The sequence below is a fragment of the Rana temporaria genome, chromosome 1 (genome assembly GCF_905171775.1).
Source record: "Rana temporaria chromosome 1, aRanTem1.1, whole genome shotgun sequence".
Classification (NCBI taxonomy): domain Eukaryota; kingdom Metazoa; phylum Chordata; class Amphibia; order Anura; family Ranidae; genus Rana; species Rana temporaria.
Window position 1 is genome coordinate 193,281,510 of NC_053489.1, and position 23,920 is coordinate 193,305,429.

A 23,920-nucleotide genomic window follows, 5' to 3' on the forward strand; every position below is an offset into this window, starting at 1 on the left:
AAGCACAGAGGGTTCTCCTTAAGGAGTTTTTTTTGGGAGTCATAAGAAAGGGAACTGGGATTTTAAAGAGAGGTCACAGTCACGAAATAAAGAGCCACTAAATTATTATACCTATCAAGTTAATTTACATTTCTGTGGAAAAGTGTACCCTTAAGCCCCCCACCCCAAAAAAAGACTCACATGCTAATCTGAGGGAAGAGGGGGAGATGAACCTCCTATCACAATTTGGATTAGCAGCAAGGATGGGAAGTGTTATCATAATGGGGGATTTTAATTATCCAGACATAGACTGGGCAGAGGGAACCATGCATTTGTCTAAGGATCGCCAGTTCCTAAATGTCTTGCAGGACAATTTCATGGGTCAGATGGTAGATGCACCAACTAGAAACAAGGCATTACTAGATCTACTGATTGGCTTCAGTATAAATCACACAAATAGGAAAAACAAGGGGAACACAAGGACACTGAATTTCAAAAGAGCCAACTTCCCTAAACTACGAACCTTGCTGGAAGATATAAATTGGGATAAAATCTTAAAAACAAAGAACACAGAGGAGAAATGGGTTTGCTTTTTTTTTTTTTTTTTTTCCCCTCCCCCCCTCTTGTCCTCCCCCCCTCTTGTCCTCCCCCCTTTCCCCCCTCTCCCTAGATCTGTGTGCCATATTGTCTTCTCTTGGGTTTCTCACCTATATGCTTCTGCCATTCCCTGGACAAACTTTTCTGTGGATTTAAACACTTTCCATTTTTCCCAGACCACCCTGTATTTGTCTTCGCCGCCTGTCTCTCTACAGGCAAGATACTCCATCTCTTCTATATATTCCACCCTTTCTATCCACTCTTTAATTGTTGGCCTCTTTGGGTGTAGCCAGTTCTTTGGGATCAGGGCCTTTGCTGCATTTAGCAGCACTGGGACCAACGTTGTTCCATACTGTTTTTTTGTTTTTTCAGTTCCGTGAAACATACAGGTCAGCGGGCTGCAAAGAATCCTCTCCCCCGTTATTTCTGCAATATATTCCAAAGTTTCTTTCCAGTATTCTTGCACTCTCGGGCAATCCCACCATATATGCATAGTTGTTCCTTTTTGCTTACAATTTCTCCAACATAGCTCTGAGTTATTTGGGTGGATCTTACTCATTCTCAATGGGGTCAAATGCCATCGGACCATACATTTGTAATCGGTGGTGGTGTTGTCGGAGGCATGATTGTATACTGCACCTATCATTTGTTGTTTATCAATCCTTTTACCCAAATCGTTTTCCCATTTTTCTAAAAAGGGGAGAGTTTCCTGGGACTCGAGCTCCGTTAATATCCCGTATGCCTTTGATATACCGTGTATCAGGGGCTTATCCATATTAAAAAAAATTTCTATTGGGTGTTGTGATACATTTGCCTATATGTCTCAGTTTACTGCTCCCTGCTAGCCAGGTTATTGATGTGCTAATGTCCCCTCACTATTTCTAAAGGTTAATTGATCTATTGTGTTGTGTGAAGGAGAGCTGGGTTTAAGTGGCTTGTGTTAATTATTCTGATTGCTTCATTGTGGTAATTATCTCTCTATATGCGGGGTCGAGCGGTCTGGTTGATGTATTCAGTACAGCTAGTGCTCAGCGTCATTGATGTCATTGTCTAAAGAAAATGTGTTTCAGCATCGGCCCCGTCGTGTCTACCTACTCATCTGTATGGAAGCCCCAGTGTGAGGGGGGCGGAGATTTGTCATTTCTAACAGTTTTGGAAATGACATATAAGCTGTGTGTTATAACATTAAAGTCTGTGTTGTTCAAGCAGTAAGCTTGTCTCATGTGTGGCTTTCTGGGCGATTCCAGGGATATCCCTCCTCGTGGAATATTGGGGTGATTTTCGTTATGGGAAGAAGGGAACGTTGACGGGGATATCATACCGATACCGTCACAATTGGTTGGTAGCAGTGGGATTTTTCCCTTCTATTCCCCTTCACACCCGGATTCCAAGCAGACACTGGAAGAACTACTGGAAGTTCGTGGAAGGATTGCTAGCAACAAAACCAAGCGGGTCATCATAGCAGAATCAATGGAGCTAGACCAGGAGGACGGGATTGCAGCAACGCCAGCAGTACAAGAGATGGAGACACCAGTGATTCAGGAGGAGGAATCGCCAGCCAACAAGCTAATGAGAGAGAAGCTAGCGTGGTTCGGCCCGAACCCAACGCCAGATGTGGTACTGAAAGTGATGGACATGTTAGTAAACGCAGAGCTACAGAAGGCTAAAGAAATAAGAGACGCGGAGCTACAGGAGGCTAAAGAAATAAGGGAGGTCAGTCATGCCAAACGGAGTTAACCTCTGACTAATAGCTCTGAACCCGTCAACCCTACTGGACCAGGGAAGGTCCAACCGGGTTTGCCGGAGCAGGGAGCAAAAGGGGGGCCATTGTGATACATTTGCCTATATGTCTCAGTTTACTGCTCCCTGCTAGCCAGGTTATTGATGTGCTAATGTCCCCTCACTATTTCTAAAGGTTAATTGATCTATTGTGTTGTGTGAAGGAGAGCTGGGTTTAAGTGGCTTGTGTTAATTATTCTGATTGCTTCATTGTGGTAATTATCTCTCTATATGCAGGGTCGAGCGGTCTGGTTGATGTATTCAGTACAGCTAGTGCTCAGCGTCATTGATGTCATTGTCTAAAGAAAATGTGTTTCAGCATCGGCCCCGTCGTGTCTACCTACTCATCTGTATGGAAGCCCCAGTGTGAGGGGGGCGGAGATTTGTCATTGTAACAGTTTTGGAAATGACATATAAGCTGTGTGTTATAACATTAAAGTCTGTGTTGTTCAAGCAGTAAGCTTGTCTCATGTGTGGCTTTCTGGGCGATTCCAGGGATATCCCTCCTCGTGGAATATTGGGGTGATTTTCGTTATGGGAAGAAGGGAACGTTGACGGGGATATCATACCGATACCGTCACAGGTGTAGTGTCTTATCTTCCCTAATTGGTTGTGGTAATGTGCTCACAAATAGTGTTGAGCAGAATATGCCATATTCGATTTCGCGATATATCTCGAATATATATTCGAATATTCGAGATATATTCGCTAAATTCGAATATTCGTGATATTTTATCGAAATTAATTGAATGCGATTTTTCGCTATTGCGAATGCGAAAATAATTGCGATTTTTTAATAACTGCGGTAGGAGCGCTCTGATTGGCTTAGAATATTCGTGATATTTTATCGAAATATCGCAACATGCGAATGCGATATTTATTGCGCAATTTCGAGATATGCTGGAGGAGCGCTCTGATTGGCTCAGAATATTCGTGATATTTTATCGAAATATCGCAACATGCGAATGCGATATTTATTGCGCAATTTCGAGATATGCTGGAGGAGCGCTCTGATTGGCTCAGAATATTCGTGATATTTTATCGAAATATCGCAACATGCGATTGCGATATTTATTGCGCAATTTCGAGATATGCTGGAGGAGCGCTCTGATTGGCTCAGAATATTCCTGATATTTTATCGAAATATCGCAACATGCGAATGCGATATTTATTGCGCAATTTCGAGATATGCTGGAGGAGCGCTCTGATTGGCTCAGAATATTCCTGATATTTTATCGAAATATCGCAACATGCGAATGCGAAATTTATTGCAGATATTTCGAAAACTGCTGTAGCAGCACTCTGAAATCGAATATGTATGATATTTTAACCAAAATACATATTGCGATTGCGATTTTTCGATCGCGCATGCGCAATTGCGCGAACAACACGCGACCATTTCCTGGAGCCTTGCCAGTTTCCCAATATTACAGCAACATGGTGGGAAGCAATTTCTCAAAGTCTGAGGAAAAGTTGCTGATTTGTGTAAGTATTTTGACCACTGTTATTTCATCATCTTCAACTGCATTTAAGTCTAGTTTAAAAGTTAGTATATATGATCAGATATTAGTATTTAACCAAAAATGTGTCTCCTGCTTTTACAAAACTACAAGTCCCAGCATGCCTGGACAGCTGCAGACACCCTGGTTGGCAAATGTGTATTTAGGCACTTTTCCTTGTTATTTAGCATAATGAATTTAAAATTTTTTTGGACATAGGACGTATGCGAACGTCCTGACTTCAGTGTCCTCAAGGCCCAAGGACGTTCGAATACATATTGCCCTTTAGATGTTGCAGAACTACAACTTCCAGCATGCCTGGGAATGCTGGCACTTCTAGTATTGTAAGTTCTGCAGGCCCACATTTTTCAGGCCTTTATGCACGGGTCTCTAAACTGTGGCACCCTAGATGCAGCAAAAGTAAAATTCTTAGCATGCACTGACAGACCGTGGCTGATGGGAGTAGTAGTTTTGCAACAGCTGGAGGTGGACTGGTCTTGAAACCCAGAGTTAGGTAACAAACCCGTAGTGTTTTGCAACCATTCTGCCTCCAGCTGGTTATTTTCTGTTGAAAAGCCTGTGGCGTGCAAAACACAACCCAAAAACTCCACCCGGTGCAAGGAAAAATTTGCACACACCTAAAGAGTGACATCACAAAAAACTGCGACGGTTGCATACGTCAGTGGTCCTCCGAAAAGGTCCCGTCTCTGACCCCCCGGGGCGTTAGGCTCCTGACAGGGAAAAGAGTTACTGTGGTCCATACAGCCGAAGCCATATGGACCCATCTCGGTCCAAGCAGCGCAATCAACACGCGAACAACACGCGACCATTTCCTGGACCCTTGCCAGTTTCCAACTTTATGATCGCAACGCAATCGCAGAGCAAGATGGTTGGAAGTAATTTCACTGTATCTGAGGAAAAGTTGCTGATTTGTGTAAGTATTTTGACCACTGTTATTTCATTATCTTCAACTGCATTTTAGTCTAGTTTAAAAGTTAGTATATATTCATAATTATGCAAATGATAATGGCTGCTATATTTATGTAAAAAAGGTGGCGACGGAAATGGCAGTATATAAAATCTGTCATGTTACCCCTGTCATTGATTAATAAGGCGAGAATGCTTCCAATTGTTGAATAGCATACATTTATGTCATATATCCATAAGGCTGTCAACAAAAGTATTACAATATACTTTGTTCTTCATCTTGCAGAAGTTCCTGGAAACAGGATACGATGAGCTGCGGAGGCAGCAAGAAAAACAGGGAGTTATAAGCTCCCTGATTGAGGAACTAGGCGAAGAACACACTCGCATGGCGATCCTCAAAAAGTGGTCCGACCTGAAGAGGCGCCAGATGAACCGGGTCAGGCGTATCCGGAATAAATATCATCCTGGTAAGTTATTGGTCACAGTTATGTTTTTTTTTCCCTAAAGTGTATTTTGTGCGTGTACTCGAGAGAGGAGCCGGACTGCAGGAGTTGGGAGTAGGCAGGCCTCCCCCAGAGGTAATCTGCCACCTTTCTCCATGCCCCGGGTGGCAATGGCGGGTGTGAGGGGGTCCTCCCACACAGACCGTCCTACCTGCTCCGCTTCGAAGCCCCACGGGGCAGAGGGACTCCCTATAAGGGAGTGAGAGGATTTGCCCGCTCAACCAGCCCCGTTAGTCCTTCGCCTCTCTTTTTAGAGACCGCATGGTCAGAGTGCGTGCATGTTAACCCAATTGCGAGTGCGTGTGTAAGTGTGGTGGTTTTTGTGGGAGGGAGGTGGGCATACTAAGCGCAGGCTTACCTCGCATAGCACACCCACCGGGGGCCGAGCTGAGACCACCAAACTCAATTCACATGTAGCCGAGAGCGGGATCCGAACCCCTAGCTGCAGAGGTGAATGGCTTGTCAGCGCAGTGGCAATCGCGTTGAGCCAGCCCGGGTCCCTTGGGGACAGTTATGGAAGGTCATATGTAATTAATGTAAGGTCAGATGTTGTTAACCAAGACGCCATGTTGTTGTAACATATATCACCACCAGCCAAGGTATTCATAGTACTGTTGGAAAAAAACATGGGACAGCAGACAGGAACACAGAAGTTATGTGGGAACATACTTTTCCCATTGCTTTGCATGGGACTTTAAACAAAAAGCCCGACCCTCACCAATGGGGTTAGTTAAGGGATAAATTAACGATCCTATACTTTAAGTGGACGTATAGATAACATGTGACCAAGTGTTATCGAAATATCTACAGCTGTTATGAAATAACATGTATTTCCCATAGAGTTGAATGGGACTTTAAAGAAAAACCCTGACCAAGGCAAATGGGGGTGGGTATGGGTTAAACCACCAATCCTATATTTGTGGCTGACATATAAGTAACCTGTGTGCCAAGTTTCATGTAAATATCTTTAGCCGTTTGGACGTGATGGTGGAACATACATACATACATGCACACACACGTTGAGTTTTATATATATAGATTCCCACTAAATTCCTGTGTTAGGCGTGGGGTTGTTATAGTAATCCTGTGTACTCCATCAAGTACTTTTTTTTAACATGAGATCGTCTGAACAAAACAAAGGAGACAAAAACAGCTCATTTTACCATGGTGGCAGCCCAGCTCACGCTCAGTCCCCTGTAGTGCCCACAAGACCCTTTAATATAACATTGTCCCATTGGTTAACTGTCTATATAAATTAATTTGTATTCATATACAATACAGTAGAGTACACAGAATTTGCATACGTCATTAGAAAACATTTTTATAATATATGAACATTGTGTTATTATAGGAGCTCCGCTACCAACTGTGCGCCCCAAGCGCACAAGGCGACAGGCCGCAGAGGAGGAGCAGGAGGAGGATGTGGAAGAGGAGGAGAGGGATGAGGAGGAGCAGCCAGGGCCATCCACATCACCACCCCCAGTTCCTGTGGAGGAGCAAGAGGAGGAGCTGCACCCCCCCCCCGAAACTTCTGGTGGAGTAGTGGGTGACGAGGAAGAGGAGCAGGATGAGACGGTTAATTATACCGTCAATCAGGAGGGTAAATATGTGCACATATATTAATAAAATTTCAACAATAAAATGTAGCTCTAAAAATGGACAGCATTTAAAGCAGGGCTGTGGAGTCGGTAGATAAATTTTTCGACTCCGACTCCTCAGTTTTATGTACTTCAGACTCCGACTCCCCGACTCCCCGACTCCGACTCCTCTGTATTAATATGCGAATGTATTTTATAGATTCCTTGAGGGAAAGAAACGCAAACTACCACAGGACTACTGGCTGGGAAGCCAACAGTCTACTGTATTGCACAGTTTAAGCAAAAGACAAACACAATGAAAACAATCAAGTGACTGGATAGTAGCAGCAGGCTTAAACATCAGGAACATGATCTTTAACAGTTCAAAAATACAGACCACATTATTTGGCTGTTTTAGAACCAAAACAAAGCTTATCTATAATGAACCCAAAAAAAAAAATATGAAAAACCTAGAAATGGTTTATATTAATCTTGAAATGTAGTTCTAGGCTTAGCAAATGCAAATAAATGCAATGTAGAGTTCTAAGGAAGAGAATTGCCTCTGCCAGATCCTCTTTCATAGAGTCTCTTAAGTCAGACTTTATTATTTTTATGGCTGAAAATAATCTTTCGTAACGGTCTTTGAAATCCAAATGTTTTTTTCTTATATCCTAACAGTTCTAAAAAAGCTAGAGGTGAAGCAAGCTGCCATGAAAAACCTCACGAAGAGAGTAATGGCAAATGAGCAGCAGATACTGTTTTTGATGCGCCAAAATCAACAACTGGTGCAACAACTGGCGAAAAACATGGATGAGGTGACAGAGCTTCAGAAGTTAATGTCCTAATTTTTTTTTTTTTTTTTTAATAAAAAATGTTATATTTTGCAAAGGTTTCATTTCTTATTGAAATTGTTAGTTTTTTAAACACATCTAACTTCACATCTAACTTCACATCTAACACATCAACATCAACATCAACACATCTAGCTTAATAATAACCGAAAACATTTTATACTATTACTAGCTGAATACCCGGCGTTGCCCGGTCTTCCTATCTTAACCTTTTGGGGAGGAAAATCATAGTAATATAAATATACCCATCTTTTATATAAGGGTGTTGGTAAGGGTTAATTTAACTGTTATATATTTTTATTTGGCATATAAGTAATATGTATAGCGGGTATTATTGAAATATCTCCAGGCGTACAGAAGTTATGTGGGAACATACATTTTCCATTGATTTGCATGGGACTTTAAAGGAAAACCCCGACCCTCACAAATGGGGGTAGTTAAGGGATAAATTAACTATCAGTGGTATCAGTGAACAGCAGTGGTAATAGGAGTATATATAGAGTGGGAATTAACTTTTTACATAGGTGTCTTGACAGAGCAGCAGCAGCAGCAGTAGTAGTAGTAGTAGTAGATACAGAGTCATATCACTTGGGCAGGAGGTGCCATGATGAACAGCAGTGGTAATAGGAGTATATAGAGTGGGAAATTACTTTTGACATAGTTGTCTTGACTGAGCAGCAGCAGCAGCAGCAGCAGCAGTAGTAGTATTAGCAGTAGTAGTTGATACAGAGTCATATCACTTGGGCAGGAGTTGCCATGATGAACAGCAGTAGGAATAAGAGTATATAGAGTGTGAAACAACTGCTGACATAGGTGTATTGACTGGGCGGCAGCAGCAACAGCAGAAGCAGCAGTAGTAGTATTAACAGTAGTAGTTGATACAGAGTCATATCACATGGGCAGGAGTTGCCATGATGTACAGCAGTCTTAATAAGAGTATATAGAGTGTGAAATAACTGCTGACATAGGTGTATTGACTGGGCGGCAGCAGCAGCAGAAGCAGCAGTAGTAGTATTAACAGTAGTAGTTGATACAGAGTCATATCACATGGGCAGGAGTTGCCATGATGTACAGCAGTCTTAATAAGAGTATATAGAGTGTGAAATAACTGCTGACATAGGTGTATTGACTGGGCGGCAGCAGCAGCAGCAGAAGCAGCAGTAGTAGTATTAACAGTAGTAGTTGATACAGAGTCATATCACATGGGCAGGAGTTGCCATGATGTACAGCAGTCTTAATAAGAGTATATAGAGTGTGAAATAACTGCTGACATAGGTGTATTGACTGGGCGGCAGCAGCAGCAGAAGCATCAGTAGTAGTATTAACAGTAGTAGTTGATACAGAGTCATATCACATGGGCAGGAGTTGCCATGATGTACAGCAGTCTTAATAAGAGTATATAGAGTGTGAAATAACTGCTGACATAGGTGTATTGACTGGGCGGCAGCAGCAGCAGAAGCAGCAGTAGTAGTATTAACAGTAGTAGTTGATACAGAGTCATATCACATGGGCAGGAGTTGCCATGATGTACAGCAGTCTTAATAAGAGTATATAGAGTGTGAAATAACTGCTGACATAGGTGTATTGACTGGGCGGCAGCAGCAGCAGCAGAAGCAGCAGTAGTAGTATTAACAGTAGTAGTTGATACAGAGTCATATCACATGGGCAGGAGTTGCCATGATGTACAGCAGTCTTAATAAGAGTATATAGAGTGTGAAATAACTGCTGACATAGGTGTATTGACTGGGCGGCAGCAGCAGCAGAAGCAGCAGTAGTAGTATTAACAGTAGTAGTTGATACAGAGTCATATCACATGGGCAGGAGTTGCCATGATGTACAGCAGTCTTAATAAGAGTATATAGAGTGTGAAATAACTGCTGACATAGGTGTATTGACTGGGCGGCAGCAGCAGCAGAAGCATCAGTAGTAGTATTAACAGTAGTAGTTGATACAGAGTCATATTACATGGGCAGGAGTTGCCATGATGTACAGCAGTCTTAATAAGAGTATATAGAGTGTGAAATAACTGCTGACATAGGTGTATTGACTGGGCGGCAGCAGCAGCAGCAGAAGCAGCAGTAGTAGTATTAACAGTAGTAGTTGATACAGAGTCATATCACATGGGCAGGAGTTGCCATGATGTACAGCAGTAGGAATAGGAGTATATAGAGTGTCAAATAACTGCTGACATAGGTGTCTTGACTGGGCAGCAGCAGCAGAAGCAGCAGTAGTATTAACAGTAGTAGTTGATACAGAGTCATATCGCATGGGCAGGAGGTGCCATCATGAACAGCAGTAGGAATAGGAGTATATAGAGTGTCAAATAACTGCTGACATAGGTGTATTGACTGGGCAGCAGCAGCAGAAGCAGCAGTAGTATTAACAGTAGTAGTTGATACAGAGTCATATCACATGGGCAGGAGGTGCCATCATGAACAGCAGTAGGAATAGGAGTATATAGAGTGTCAAATAACTGCTGACATAGGTGTATTGACTGGGCAGCAGCAGCAGAAGCAGCAGTAGTATTAACAGTAGTAGTTGATACAGAGTCATATCACATGGGCAGGAGGTGCCATCATGAACAGCAGTAGGAATAGGAGTATATAGAGTGTCAAATAACTGCTGACATAGGTGTCTTGACTGGGCAGCAGCAGCAGCAGAAGCAGCAGCAGTAGTATTAACAGTAGTAGTTGATACAGAGTCATATCACATGGGCAGGAGGTGCCATGATGAACAGCAGTAGGAATAGGAGTATATAGAGTGTCAAATAACTGCTGACATAGGTGTATTGACTGGGCAGCAGCAGCAGAAGCAGCAGTAGTATTAACAGTAGTAGTTGATACAGAGTCATATCACATGGGCAGGAGGTGCCATCATGAACAGCAGTAGGAATAGGAGTATATAGAGTGTCAAATAACTGCTGACATAGGTGTCTTGACTGGGCAGCAGCAGCAGCAGAAGCAGCAGCAGTAGTATTAACAGTAGTAGTTGATACAGAGTCATATCACATGGGCAGGAGGTGCCATGATGAACAGCAGTAGGAATAGGAGTATATAGAGTGTCAAATAACTGCTGACATAGGTGTATTGACTGGGCAGCAGCAGCAGAAGCAGCAGTAGTATTAACAGTAGTAGTTGATACAGAGTCATATCACATGGGCAGGAGGTGCCATCATGAACAGCAGTAGGAATAGGAGTATATAGAGTGTCAAATAACTGCTGACATAGGTGTCTTGACTGGGCAGCAGCAGCAGCAGAAGCAGCAGCAGTAGTATTAACAGTAGTAGTTGATACAGAGTCATATCACATGGGCAGGAGGTGCCATCATGAACAGCAGTAGGAATAGGAGTATATAGAGTGTCAAATAACTGCTGACATAGGTGTCTTGACTGGGCAGCAGCAGCAGAAGCAGCAGTAGTATTAACAGTAGTAGTTGATACAGAGTCATATCACATGGGCAGGAGGTGCCATCATGAACAGCAGTAGGAATAGGAGTATATAGAGTGTCAAATAACTGCTGACATAGGTGTCTTGACTGGGCAGCAGCAGCAGCAGAAGCAGCAGCAGTAGTATTAACAGTAGTAGTTGATACAGAGTCATATCACATGGGCAGGAGGTGCCATCATGAACAGCAGTAGGAATAGGAGTATATAGAGTGTCAAATAACTGCTGACATAGGTGTCTTGACTGGGCAGCAGCAGCAGAAGCAGCAGTAGTATTAACAGTAGTAGTTGATACAGAGTCATATCACATGGGCAGGAGGTGCCATCATGAACAGCAGTAGGAATAGGAGTATATAGAGTGTCAAATAACTGCTGACATAGGTGTCTTGACTGGGCAGCAGCAGCAGCAGAAGCAGCAGCAGTAGTATTAACAGTAGTAGTTGATACAGAGTCATATCACATGGGCAGGAGGTGCCATCATGAACAGCAGTAGGAATAGGAGTATATAGAGTGTCAAATAACTGCTGACATAGGTGTCTTGACTGGGCAGCAGCAGCAGAAGCAGCAGTAGTATTAACAGTAGTAGTTGATACAGAGTCATATCACATGGGCAGGAGGTGCCATCATGAACAGCAGTAGGAATAGGAGTATATAGAGTGTCAAATAACTGCTGACATAGGTGTCTTGACTGGGCAGCAGCAGCAGCAGAAGCAGCAGCAGTAGTATTAACAGTAGTAGTTGATACAGAGTCATATCACATGGGCAGGAGGTGCCATCATGAACAGCAGTAGGAATAGGAGTATATAGAGTGTCAAATAACTGCTGACATAGGTGTCTTGACTGGGCAGCAGCAGCAGAAGCAGCAGTAGTATTAACAGTAGTAGTTGATACAGAGTCATATCACATGGGCAGGAGGTGCCATGATGAACAGCAGTAGGAATAGGAGTATATAGAGTGTCAAATAACTGCTGACATAGGTGTATTGACTGGGCAGCAGCAGCAGAAGCAGCAGTAGTATTAACAGTAGTAGTTGATACAGAGTCATATCACATGGGCAGGAGGTGCCATCATGAACAGCAGTAGGAATAGGAGTATATAGAGTGTCAAATAACTGCTGACATAGGTGTCTTGACTGGGCAGCAGCAGCAGCAGAAGCAGCAGCAGTAGTATTAACAGTAGTAGTTGATACAGAGTCATATCACATGGGCAGGAGGTGCCATGATGAACAGCAGTAGGAATAGGAGTATATAGAGTGTCAAATAACTGCTGACATAGGTGTATTGACTGGGCAGCAGCAGCAGAAGCAGCAGTAGTATTAACAGTAGTAGTTGATACAGAGTCATATCACATGGGCAGGAGGTGCCATCATGAACAGCAGTAGGAATAGGAGTATATAGAGTGTCAAATAACTGCTGACATAGGTGTCTTGACTGGGCAGCAGCAGCAGCAGAAGCAGCAGCAGTAGTATTAACAGTAGTAGTTGATACAGAGTCATATCACATGGGCAGGAGGTGCCATGATGAACAGCAGTAGGAATAGGAGTATATAGAGTGTCAAATAACTGCTGACATAGGTGTCTTGACTGGGCAGCAGCAGCAGAAGCAGCAGTAGTATTAACAGTAGTAGTTGATACAGAGTCATATCACATGGGCAGGAGGTGCCATCATGAACAGCAGTAGGAATAGGAGTATATAGAGTGTCAAATAACTGCTGACATAGGTGTCTTGACTGGGCAGCAGCAGCAGCAGAAGCAGCAGTAGTAGTATTAACAGTAGTAGTTGATACAGAGTCATATCACATGGGCAGGAGTTGCCATGATGTACAGCAGTCTTAATAAGAGTATATAGGGTGTGAAATAACTGCTGACATAATTGTCTTGACTGATCCAAAGGAGTCATGGGAGAAAATCATGTGGTCAGATGAGACTATAATATAATTTTTTGATCATAATTTCACTAACCGTGTTCGGAGGAAGAATAATGATGAGTACCATGCCAAGAACGCCATCCCTAATGTGAAGCATGGGGGTGGTAGCATCATGCTTTGGTGGTGTTTTTCTGCACATGGGACAGGGTGACTGCACTGTATTAAGGAGAGGATGACCGGGGCCATGTATTGCAAGATTTTGGGCAACAACCTCCTTCCCTGAGTTAGAGCTTTGAAGATGGGTCGAGGCTGGGTCTTCCAACATGAGAATGACCCAAAGCACACAGCCAGGATAACCAAGGATTGGCTCTGTAAGGAGCATATCAAGGTTCTGGCGTGGCCTAGCCAGTCTCCAGACCTAAACCCAATAGAGAATCTTTGGAGGGAGCTCAAACTCCGTGTTTCTCAGCGATAGCCCAGAAACATGACTGATGTAGAGAAGATCTGTGTGGAGGAGTGGGCCAAAATCCCTCCTCCAGTGTGTGCAAAGCTGGTGTAAAAATAAAAGAAATTTTTGACCGCTGTAATTGCAAAGAAAGCCTACTGTACCAAATATTAACATTGATTTTCTCTGATGTTGAAATAGTTATATTCAGCACTGTAAATACATCAGGTCCGGGGCTTCATCAGGGAATGCATGGCAAGGGACCCTTCAGCGCCCTGAACCGACGACGGGTGCCAGAAAGTCACCGCCGATCCAGGACTCATTCATCTTTATGAATGTGAGTCTGTCCACGGACTCTGTGGACAGACGGGTCCTCTTGTCCGTGACCACCCCACCTGCCGCGCTGAATGTCCGCTCAGATAGTACGCTGGAGGGGGGGCAAGACAATAACTCCAGCGCATACTGAGCGAGCTCGCGGCAGGTGTCCAATCTGGCAACCCAGTACTCCATGGGGTCGTCGGTGCTCATACTGTCAGAAGCACCGACGGACGCCATGTAGTCTGCCACCATGTGGGCCAGCCGCTGGTGGTGACTGCTGCTGCTGCTGCTGGTGGTGGTACTGGGTCGCTCGGTTTGGAAGAACATCCTCATCTCTTCCATTAGGTCCCCTGCTCGGCTGCAGCTGGGTGCAGCCACCTGCTGGGTGAGATGAGGGGGGACAACTGGAGGCCGGGGAGTTGCCTGCTCCAACCGTCTGACAATGGCTGCCTGCAGTTCCTCCATCCGGTGCTGCCTCCGGCTGGCTGGGATGAACTGCTCCAGTTTCCCCTTGCACCTGGGATCCAAAAGGGTGGCCATCCAGAAATCATCCCTCGTCTTGATGGTCTTAACCCGGGGGTCCCTCCTGAGGCATCTGAGCATGTGGGCAGCCATGGGGAAGAGCACAGCCCGCTGTGACTCCTCAATGCTGGCCAGGTGAATGAGGTGCGACTCTTCTTCCCTGAGGCGCTGCTGGTCAAACTCAGACATGCCCAACCCCCGGACTATCGGTGCCCCCAACACCGGCTCTCCCTCCTGACCAGGCCCTGACTCCGGGACGACACCAGCAACCACCTCCTCCTCCTCTTCATCATCATCCTCCTCCTCCTCCTCCTGGTCCTGGCCCTGGTCTCGGTGGAGCATTGCTGACTCCTCCTGCTCCACCAAGGCACTCTCCCCAGCCTCGAGCAGGCGATCTAGTGTCCTCTCCAGCATGAACAGTATTGGCAGCACGCTATTGAGGCCAATTTGCTCACTGCTGACCATCTTGGTCGCCTGCTCGAAGGAGGACAACACTTGGCAGACCTGGTTTATCTGCCCCCACTCCGCACAGGCGATGAAAGGGAGTTGTGGTGAAGCCCTCTGAGTGCCTAGTTCCATCAGGTACTCCCTCACCGCCCTTTGCTGCTCCCACAACCTCTTCAGCATGTGGAGGGTGGAGTTCCACCGCGTCACACTGTCCACAATCAGCCTGTGAAGGGGCAGATTGTACTTCCGCTGCAATTTGGACAGGGACGCGGTAGCGGTTGGGGAGCGCCTGAAGTGGCTGGCAATCCTACGCGCCTTTGCCACAATGTCACTCAACCCTGGATAAGTGCGCAGGAACTTCTGCACCACCAGGTTGAGGACATGTGCCAGACAGGGCACGTGCGTCAGACTGCCAGCATGGAGGGCGGCGAGTAGGTTGCTGCCGTTATCGCAGACAACCATACCTGGCTGGAGCCTTCGGGGTGTCAGCCACTTCTGGACCTGAGCTTGAAGTGCTTTCAGCACTTCTTCTGCAGTGTGTCTCCGGTCCCCTAAACTAACAAGCTGGAGCACGGCCTGACAGCGCACGTGCCCCACACTTGAGTAGCTACGGGGGCGCTTGCTGGGAGGCTCAGCAGCTGCGGAGACAGTGGCTTGAGGGAGACCAGCAGTTCTCCCCTGGACACCCCGGGGCGGCACCACAAGATCGGTTGCCGACGATCCCTCACCGACGCCTCGGAGGGAAACCCAATGGGCCGTGAAGCTGATGTAGCGTCCCTGCCCATGTCTGCTGGTCCAGCCATCCATTGTCAGATGAACCCTGTCGCTGACAGCGTGATCCAGCGACAGGGTTACATTCTGAACAATGTGCTGGTGTAGGGCAGGGACACCAGTCCTGGCAAAGAAATGGCGGCTGGGGACACGCCATTGGGGTTGGGCCTGCTCCAACATCTGCCTGAAGGGGTTGCTGTCAACTATGTTGAAGGGCAGCAGATGTTGGGCAATAACCCTTGCCAGGAGCCCATTGAGGGAACGCACACGTCGGTCTCCAGGGGGGAAGGGAGTGGTGCGGTCAAAGGCGTCTGAAATCGACGCCTGGCGCCGGACGGCAGTGCGGGACACAGACGTGGAGGGTGCTGTGGAAGTAGAGGTCTGGCTGCCGGTACCAGTACCTCTACTAGAGGGAGCGGGGGGGCATGACCTGCTGGAAACAGATGAAGATGTGGCAGGGGCTGCTGTACCCTGCTCACTTGTGGTGGTGGCGCTGCTACCACCACCACGCTTCATCTCCTCATACAACGCCCAGTGGTTTATCCTGAGGTGCTGGTTCAGGGCTGTGGTACCCACCCGAGCCAAACACTTCCCTCTCTTCACCCTCACTTTACAAATCCGGCAGATGGCCACGGTAGGGTTGTCTGCCACCAGGGTAAAGAAATTCCAGACAGGTGACTTCAGCACCGCCCTCCTGTCAGATGGGGTGACGCTTACTTGCACCTGCTGGGATTCGGTGCGCACAGGTGGAGCTGCCTGCTGCTGCTGCTGCTGCTGCTGCTCCTCCTCCTGACACCTCCTGCTGCCATCACCAGTGGAGACCCTGACGATGGTCTCCCTGGTGGTGACCTGGCGCACCGTTTCACCAGGGTGCCTACCTTCCCCGTCGTCACTGACGTAGTGAGCCGACGCGTCAGATGGCAACCATGATGGGTCACCCTCTTCGCCCCCAGAGATGTCAGACCAAGGGCTGAGATGTGTTGGTCTGAGGGAACCACGTGACATGGAGCCTCTAGCCTGGCTCCGCTGTCCCCTCACCCACGCCTGGGTCTGACTAGGTGCTGCTGTTTCCTGCACCAAAACAGCAGCACCAGTTTGAAGGGATGTCTCTGGGATACTGCCAGCAGGTATCCCATCCTCCTCATCCATCCCTTCAAAAAGGTCCTGACCATCAGGACAGAGCTGGAGGTCTGCCTGATGCATGGCCTCCCCCAAGAGATCCCTATCACTGTCGCTGTCGAACAGTAAGATGCTGGACTCTTGGGGGCTGGGGGGGGGTAGTACAGGCAACGGTGTAATGGTGGTACTACTGTGAGTCGGGACCGACGACTCAGTGGCACTGCTGTGCCCCATGTAGTCCACCACTACTTGAGCCTGAGATGGCAATATCGGGCGGCTGCCCGATGGGAAGAACTCCCGGATCAGGCGTACTCCCCTTGCACCCGATCCTCTACCACTAGTAGGGGCACGAGAGGTACCCCGTGCTGGCAGCGATCCAGCACTGGGAGTAACTCCCCTACCCCTACTGCCACGGCCACGGATGCCGCTCATAATTGCTGATATGTGTGTGGGGGGGTTAAACTTTATTGGGGGGGAAAATGTGAACAAAATGTGTTTTTGTGTTTTTTTTACAAGACAGGCACGCAGACAAAGACGTACACAGACAGCTACTAAACTATAAGAAAAGTAGTACACCAGACAAGGACTACAAAATTAAAGAAAAAAAAAAAAAGCACTAAACAAACACTAACTTTTTTTTTTTTTTTTTTTTTAAACACAGACACTAAACACACACTAAGCTAAGCTAGATGAAATAAATGTACACTAACAGTGTGTACACTTACTACACAAAATTTAACTAAACTGAACACAAAACTTAGCTTTTATAAAAGCTCTTTAGGGAAAACTAAACAAAATTTGAACTGAGATGCCTATCAAATATCACTGAACAGTGAACCTGCAAGATCTGACAGTAACACAAGATGAACAAAACTTAGCTTTTAGAAAAGCTCTTTTATAAAGCTCAGATCAATATGTGTTCTGAAATCTCTTGCAAATATAACTGAACAGGGAGGATTGCAGGATCAAACAGTAACACAAATGAAAAAAACAGCACAAAACAGCACAAAACGTAGCTTTGAAAAAAGCTCTTGGGTCTATTGCTTTGAAAAAAGCAGTTGATATACTGGAAAAGATCCACTGGAATCACTAAATAGCAATGCTGGTGATGATCTAAATCAATCAAGAACAAAGACACAGGAAACCAGGAAACCAGGAACACAGAAACAGCCTCCACACTCTATAGCAAGCTTCTGAATCTGCAATGAAATGGTGCTGGGAGTGAGCTTATATAATGTCCATGCAGGCAGGTTCCTATTGGTTGCTAACCTGTGACGAGTGTGGAAGGAGAACTCTGATTGGCTCTGATGCAAAAGGGCGGAGCAAATAATCGCGCAATATTCCTATTGCCGAATATTCGCATTGCGATTATTCGGCAATATAAAATGATCGCTTCAGCTACTCGGCCCAATGGCTCTAATCATACCAGCAATGCTTTCAGACGTCTATGGAGATCACTAGGATGTGATCTGTTTTAAAAATGAAACTGTAAAAATCGCTCTGATGCGGAAGATCGGGGCGAGGAAAATAATCGCGCGATATTGCGTTTGCCGAATAATCGCATTGCGATCTTTCTGGAAAATTCAATGAACGCTTCAGCTACTCGGCCCAGGGTCTCTAATTATACCAGCAATGCTTTTAGACGTCGATGGAGATATCTAGGATGTGATCTGATTCAAAAAAAAAATTGTAAAAAATCGAATATTCGGAATTGCGAATATTCACCGCGAATTTCGAAATATAGCGCGATTTCTCGAATATGCTATATTCGAGTCGAATATTCGCAATGCGAATATTCGTGAGCAACACTACTCACAAAGTGTTTTAACTGCATGTACTCCCATTCACTCATCGTGTGTTCCCCTTCTCCTATCTTTATATCTTGTCTTAATTTAATTTTCCCCGTGTGACAATATCTTTTAATTTTTTCTCCCCCAGTAGCTTTCCAAAACGTGTTCCGTTACCTGGTGGAAAAAAATTTGTGCCTACTAAAGGGATCAATGGAGAGTTATACTCCCATTTTTCCCGTCTAAATATTGTGTCCCATATTCTAAGTACGTTCCTTGTAATATTATGTGTATTTGTGCCCAATTCCCTCATTTTGGGTGGTATCCATACATTTCTATTTAATTGTGTGCTACTTAATATTTCTTCCATTCGTACCCATTTTTTTTTTGTATATGTATTTGACCATTCTACCAACCTTGCTAAATTAACAGCAAAGTAATATCTTTTTATATCAGGGAGCCCCAACCCCCCTCCTTTTTTTTTCATGCTCAACAATGAGTAACTTAGTCTAGCCTTTTTACCTGTCCATATGTATTTCAAGATTACTGTTTTGATTACTTTAAAAAAACTTTGCGGTATTTTTATTGGGAGCATTTGAAGTTTATATATAATCTTCGGTAATATCATCATTTTAAACGCATTGATCTTACCTATCCAAGAAATATGTTTTTTTGCAAGATTTTTCAGGTCTTGATTAATTTCATTAATTAGGGGGACAAAATTAACCGAGTATAGTTTTTCAAATCTTGATGTAATTTTTATTCCTAAATACGTTATAGCTTCTTTTTCCCATGTGAATGGGAACTCTTTCTGTAGTTCTTCAGCTTCTTTTTTATCTATCCCCAGGTTCAAAATAACTGTTTTTATCGGGTTTATTTTAAAATTTGAAAGTTCACCATATCTTTTTATTTCCTTTATGATATTTGGGAGGGACACCCTAGGTTTGGTCAAATATAGGAGTATGTCGTCTGCGTATGCCGCCACCTTGTGTTCTTCATCTCCCACTCTCACCCCCCCTATATCCGGGTTATCCCGAATTTTTGCTAACAAAGGTTCCAGAGCTATTACATATAGGAGAGGTGAGAGCGGGCACCCCTGTCTGGTTCCGTTTTTCATTTCGAACACAGACGACATACCCCCGTTGACCTTCACCCTTGCCGTCGGGTGGGTATATAGATTTTTTACCCATTTCATGAACCTTGGTCCTAGGCCTATACTTTGTAGGGTTTCCATCATAAACCCCCAGTCGACTCTGTCGAATGCTTTTTCGGCATCTAGAGACATGAGTACGACTGGGGGTTTCTTTTTTGGATCATGTTGCAATAACAGCAGGGTCCTTATGCTATTATCTCTCCCCTCTCTGCCTGTTACGAAACCTGCCTGGTCTGTGTTTATTAATTGCGGCATTAAACTTTTTATCCTAGTTGCTAATATTTTCGCATATACCTTCAAGTCTGCATTTAGCAGTGCGATTGGTCGGTAGTTGGAGCACTGAGTTCCATCTTTTCCTGTTTTGGGGATAATAGTAATATTTGCCAATAGGGATTCTTTTCTTATTTCCTCTTCCTCCCCTATTTTATTAAAATAATTACACATCTCTGGGACCAAGAGTTCTTTAAATTTTTTGTAATATATAATCGGCAAGCCATCAGGACCTGGGCTCTTACCACCCGGTGTTTCCTGGAAAGCTCCATATACCTCGTCTTGAGTTATTGGAGCCTCCAGGGATTCAATGTCGTTTTGAGAGATTTTAGGTAATTTCACTTCTTCTAGGTATTCCCTAATTTTATTTTTTCTAATATTTTCCTGCTCTTGAGTTTCATTTGTTCTTATTGCGTATAATGAACTATAGAAAGTCCGAAAGGATTCAGCAATTTCAGACGTCCTATATTTCATTTGACCGTCTTGGTTTTTTATTTTTTCTATGTAGTTTTTCTTTTTTTTTTTCCTGGATATTCTTGCTAAATATTTCCCTGGTTTGTTCCCCCATTTATACCTCTCTTTTCTAACGTTTTTGAATATGTCCCTTGTTTCAACCTTCATTAAATCTCTGAGCTGGGCCCTCTTTGCAACAATTTCTTGATATATTTCATTTTCTCCTCGCTCTTTATGCGTTTGCTCCAATTCAAATAGCTCAGTTGTTAGTTTTTCCATGTTTAATTTTCTTATTTTTTTTTTCCCTGCTCCTATCGAAATTAGTTTCCCTCTAATGTATGCCTTGTGGGCCTCCCATACAGTGGCTACCCTTACTTCAGGTGTATTATTGAGGGTGAAATATTGCCCCAAATCAGTTCTCACTATGTTATTTACCTCGCTATCTTCTAAAAGTTCTTCATTTAAGTTCCATGATCCTTTTCTTTGCTCTATCTCTTTGAATCTGATTTTTACTATTACCGGAGCATGATCTGAGATTGTAGTTACCCCTATTGAAGTTTTAACTACCTCTTCCAGTAACTCGTGGTCTACCATTATATAATCCAGTCTTGAGTATGTTCCATGCACGGAAGAGTAATAGGTGTAGTCCCTTTTATTTGGATATGTTATTCTCCAAGGATCTATTAAACAGTGACTGTGGATTTTTTTCCCTAATATTCTTAGCTGTTTAATGTTTCGCCTCTGTGCCCCGGACGTACTATCTAGTTGATAGTCCATTGAAAGGTTGAAGTCTCCTGCGAGTATTACATGTCCAAGTTTAAAATCCATTAAAGCATTCAAAATCCCCCTCAGGTATTTATGTGGTTGGCTGTTTGGGCAATATATGTTTGCTAACGTATATTTTTTCCCTTGGAGTATTCCTTTTAAAAACAAATAGCGGCCTTCCGGGTCCACTTTCCTATCTTCTACTATGAAGGAGATGTTCTTCCCTATTCCTATGGCGACCCCCTTGGCTCTCTTCTTTGGAGAATCCCCATAGTACCAGGTGGGAACTGCCCGAGAATACAGTCTAACACTAGAGTCCAATGTTATGTGAGTCTCTTGCAAAAAAACTATTTCCGCTGAGTACCTTTCAACCTCTCTTAATACCATATGCCTTTTTTCCGGGCAGTTGAGACCTCTTACATTATAAGTTAAGAAATTTATATCTGTCATTTTTTCCTCTTTTTTTTTTTCCCCTGTACTTTTCTCAAGTGCATTTGTTTTTCCTTGTTGCATGACACACAGATCTGGGCCCCTTTCCCTAATCTTCCCCTCCCCTCCCCCACCCAAACCCCTTCTCCCACCCTCCCTCCCCTCCTCCCCCCTCCACCCCCCCCCCCTCTCATACCTTGCCCCTATGATCTTCGTATGGGGCTTTCTCATCCCCTCCCTCCTCCCCCCTTCCCTTTGGTTGGTCCTTGACCCTTTGGTCATATTGGAGCTTTCCTTATTTGGTGCTCCAGGCGCTCTTTTGCTCCTCCGGCTGAGGTGGAATTCTATGTTAGCCCGGTCTCCTATCTCCCATGCATGGGAGACTGGGGAAGGAGTACTCTCCAGGTCCTCCCTCTCCTCAACCCCGCTCCCGTTGTTTACTATATTTATGCCTCCCTAATGCCCCTTCCCCCCCCCCCCACTCCCCCCCCCTCCGCCGTCACTTCAACATTGTTAATCTTTTTTGGATGGTATTGGGATATCCAGTCGCTGACAAAACTCTGGAACTTCCTCTAAGAACCTTAATCTTGCAGAGATACCGTTTTTCCTGCCTATTAGGCAGGCTGGGAATCCCCAATTATATTGTATACCATGTTCCTGTAAGATTCCTAGCAGGGGTTTTAAGCTTCTTCTTCTTTTTAACGTCTCTTGTGACAGGTCTTGGTATATTTGAATAATATGTTGGTCGTATTCTAATGGCGACTTCCCTCTCAGTTTTCTCCATAGTTGGTTTTTCTCTTCCCAGCTTTCAAATCGAACAATAATGTCCCTTGGGTAGTCCTGTACTCTCTCTCTAGGGCGTCGTATCCTATGTGCTCGTTCTATTTTTAGTGGAGAAGTTGTTTCTCTCTCTAATATTGGATTACAGATCTTTCTTATTATTTCTGAGAGATCCTCATCTTGTGTCGTTTCTGGGATTCCGCGTATCCTTATGTTCTTCCTTCTATCCCTGTTTTCTTGATCTTCTAATTTATATGCCTGTTCTCGCTGGTTTGTTTTTAAAGCTTTTATTTCATCCTCTAGTTTTTTAACTGAGGTTGCATTATGATCGACTTTTTTTTCCACTTCTTCCACTCTTTCCAGTATATACCCCATGTTTCTCTCCATTTTTTCCATTTGCGATTTGAGTGATCTTTCTAGTGACGCGAACATTCCTTCCATTTCCCTTTTTGTTGGCAGACGTGTCATGTCCTGCGTTTCCTCCTTATTTCTTTGTTCAAGGTCTATTTCTTTATCTTTATCTATTTCTCTATCTTGATCCATTTTAATCTCTAGGAGTGACTCTGAGAGTGTTTCTGGGTCCGCCAAAATATTAGCGACCCCCTTTTTCTTTTTTTTCTCCTTCTCCACTTGAGCTCCTCTGGTGGTTGTTGATTTTTCTGTATGCTGATTGTCCCCGTTTGTCCCATGGGTCACAAATTTGCACATCGGGCCTGGACTTTGACTTAAGCGGGGGGCCTTTGAGATTGCCCCGCCTCTCACTCCTTTTCCCCTTGTGGTCATCCTTCACCCCCTCTCGGTCTTACAATGGTCCTAGATTTTTACCCGTGCTTCTTGCCGCGTCTAAGTTGTAGCTGCACACTTCACCGGGATTTTATATGTATATTTTATAAGAAGTCCGTTTTTGCGGTTGCGGTTATGGGGAGTTTATAGTACATATGACAGAACCTTTTGAAGTTTCTTGTATCAGAATTTAATATTTAATATTACTATAGTGTTTCTTCCTCTTTAGCTGTATGTTACAAATACTCCATGCGCCTAACGCATATTCTGCCCCCCTCCTTCTGTCTTTCTCCAATGCCCGCCAATCATAAGGTCTTCCTTATACCGGTTTCAGGGGTTAATAGTGTGGTAATTTACACAAATGCTTATACTTTTGCCCTAGTGTCCACCAGTTTTAGTCAGTTTCTCTGCCCAGTCCTCTATATATTGTATATAATAGGTGCTTAATTTTCTTTTAAAAAGAGTTCAATATATATTGCGTATGTTTCTGCAGAAAAAAAAAAGAAAGGGAAAAGAAAAAAAAAAACACTCCCTGTATTTATAATTGATCTCACCAGAGGGGGAGGGAGAGAAGAAAAAAAAAACATCCAGGGGATGCTGCCTAGAGAGCCCAAAGAAAAAAGTTCAGTAAGCTTATTTCCCGTTATGTTATGTCGGTCACTTCCAGTTACCGTTCTTCTCATAAACATAGTCCCATTGGTATATATATTCGTTTTCAATTCTTAGTTCTGGAATAGACATTTGTACTCACCATTCTGGTGTGTCGATAAGCAATACACAATTAGCTGACAAATGTACTCACCAATCTGGCAGCTTTCTAGCATAGTAAGCAAAGTAAGGCAGAATAACTGCTGCAAA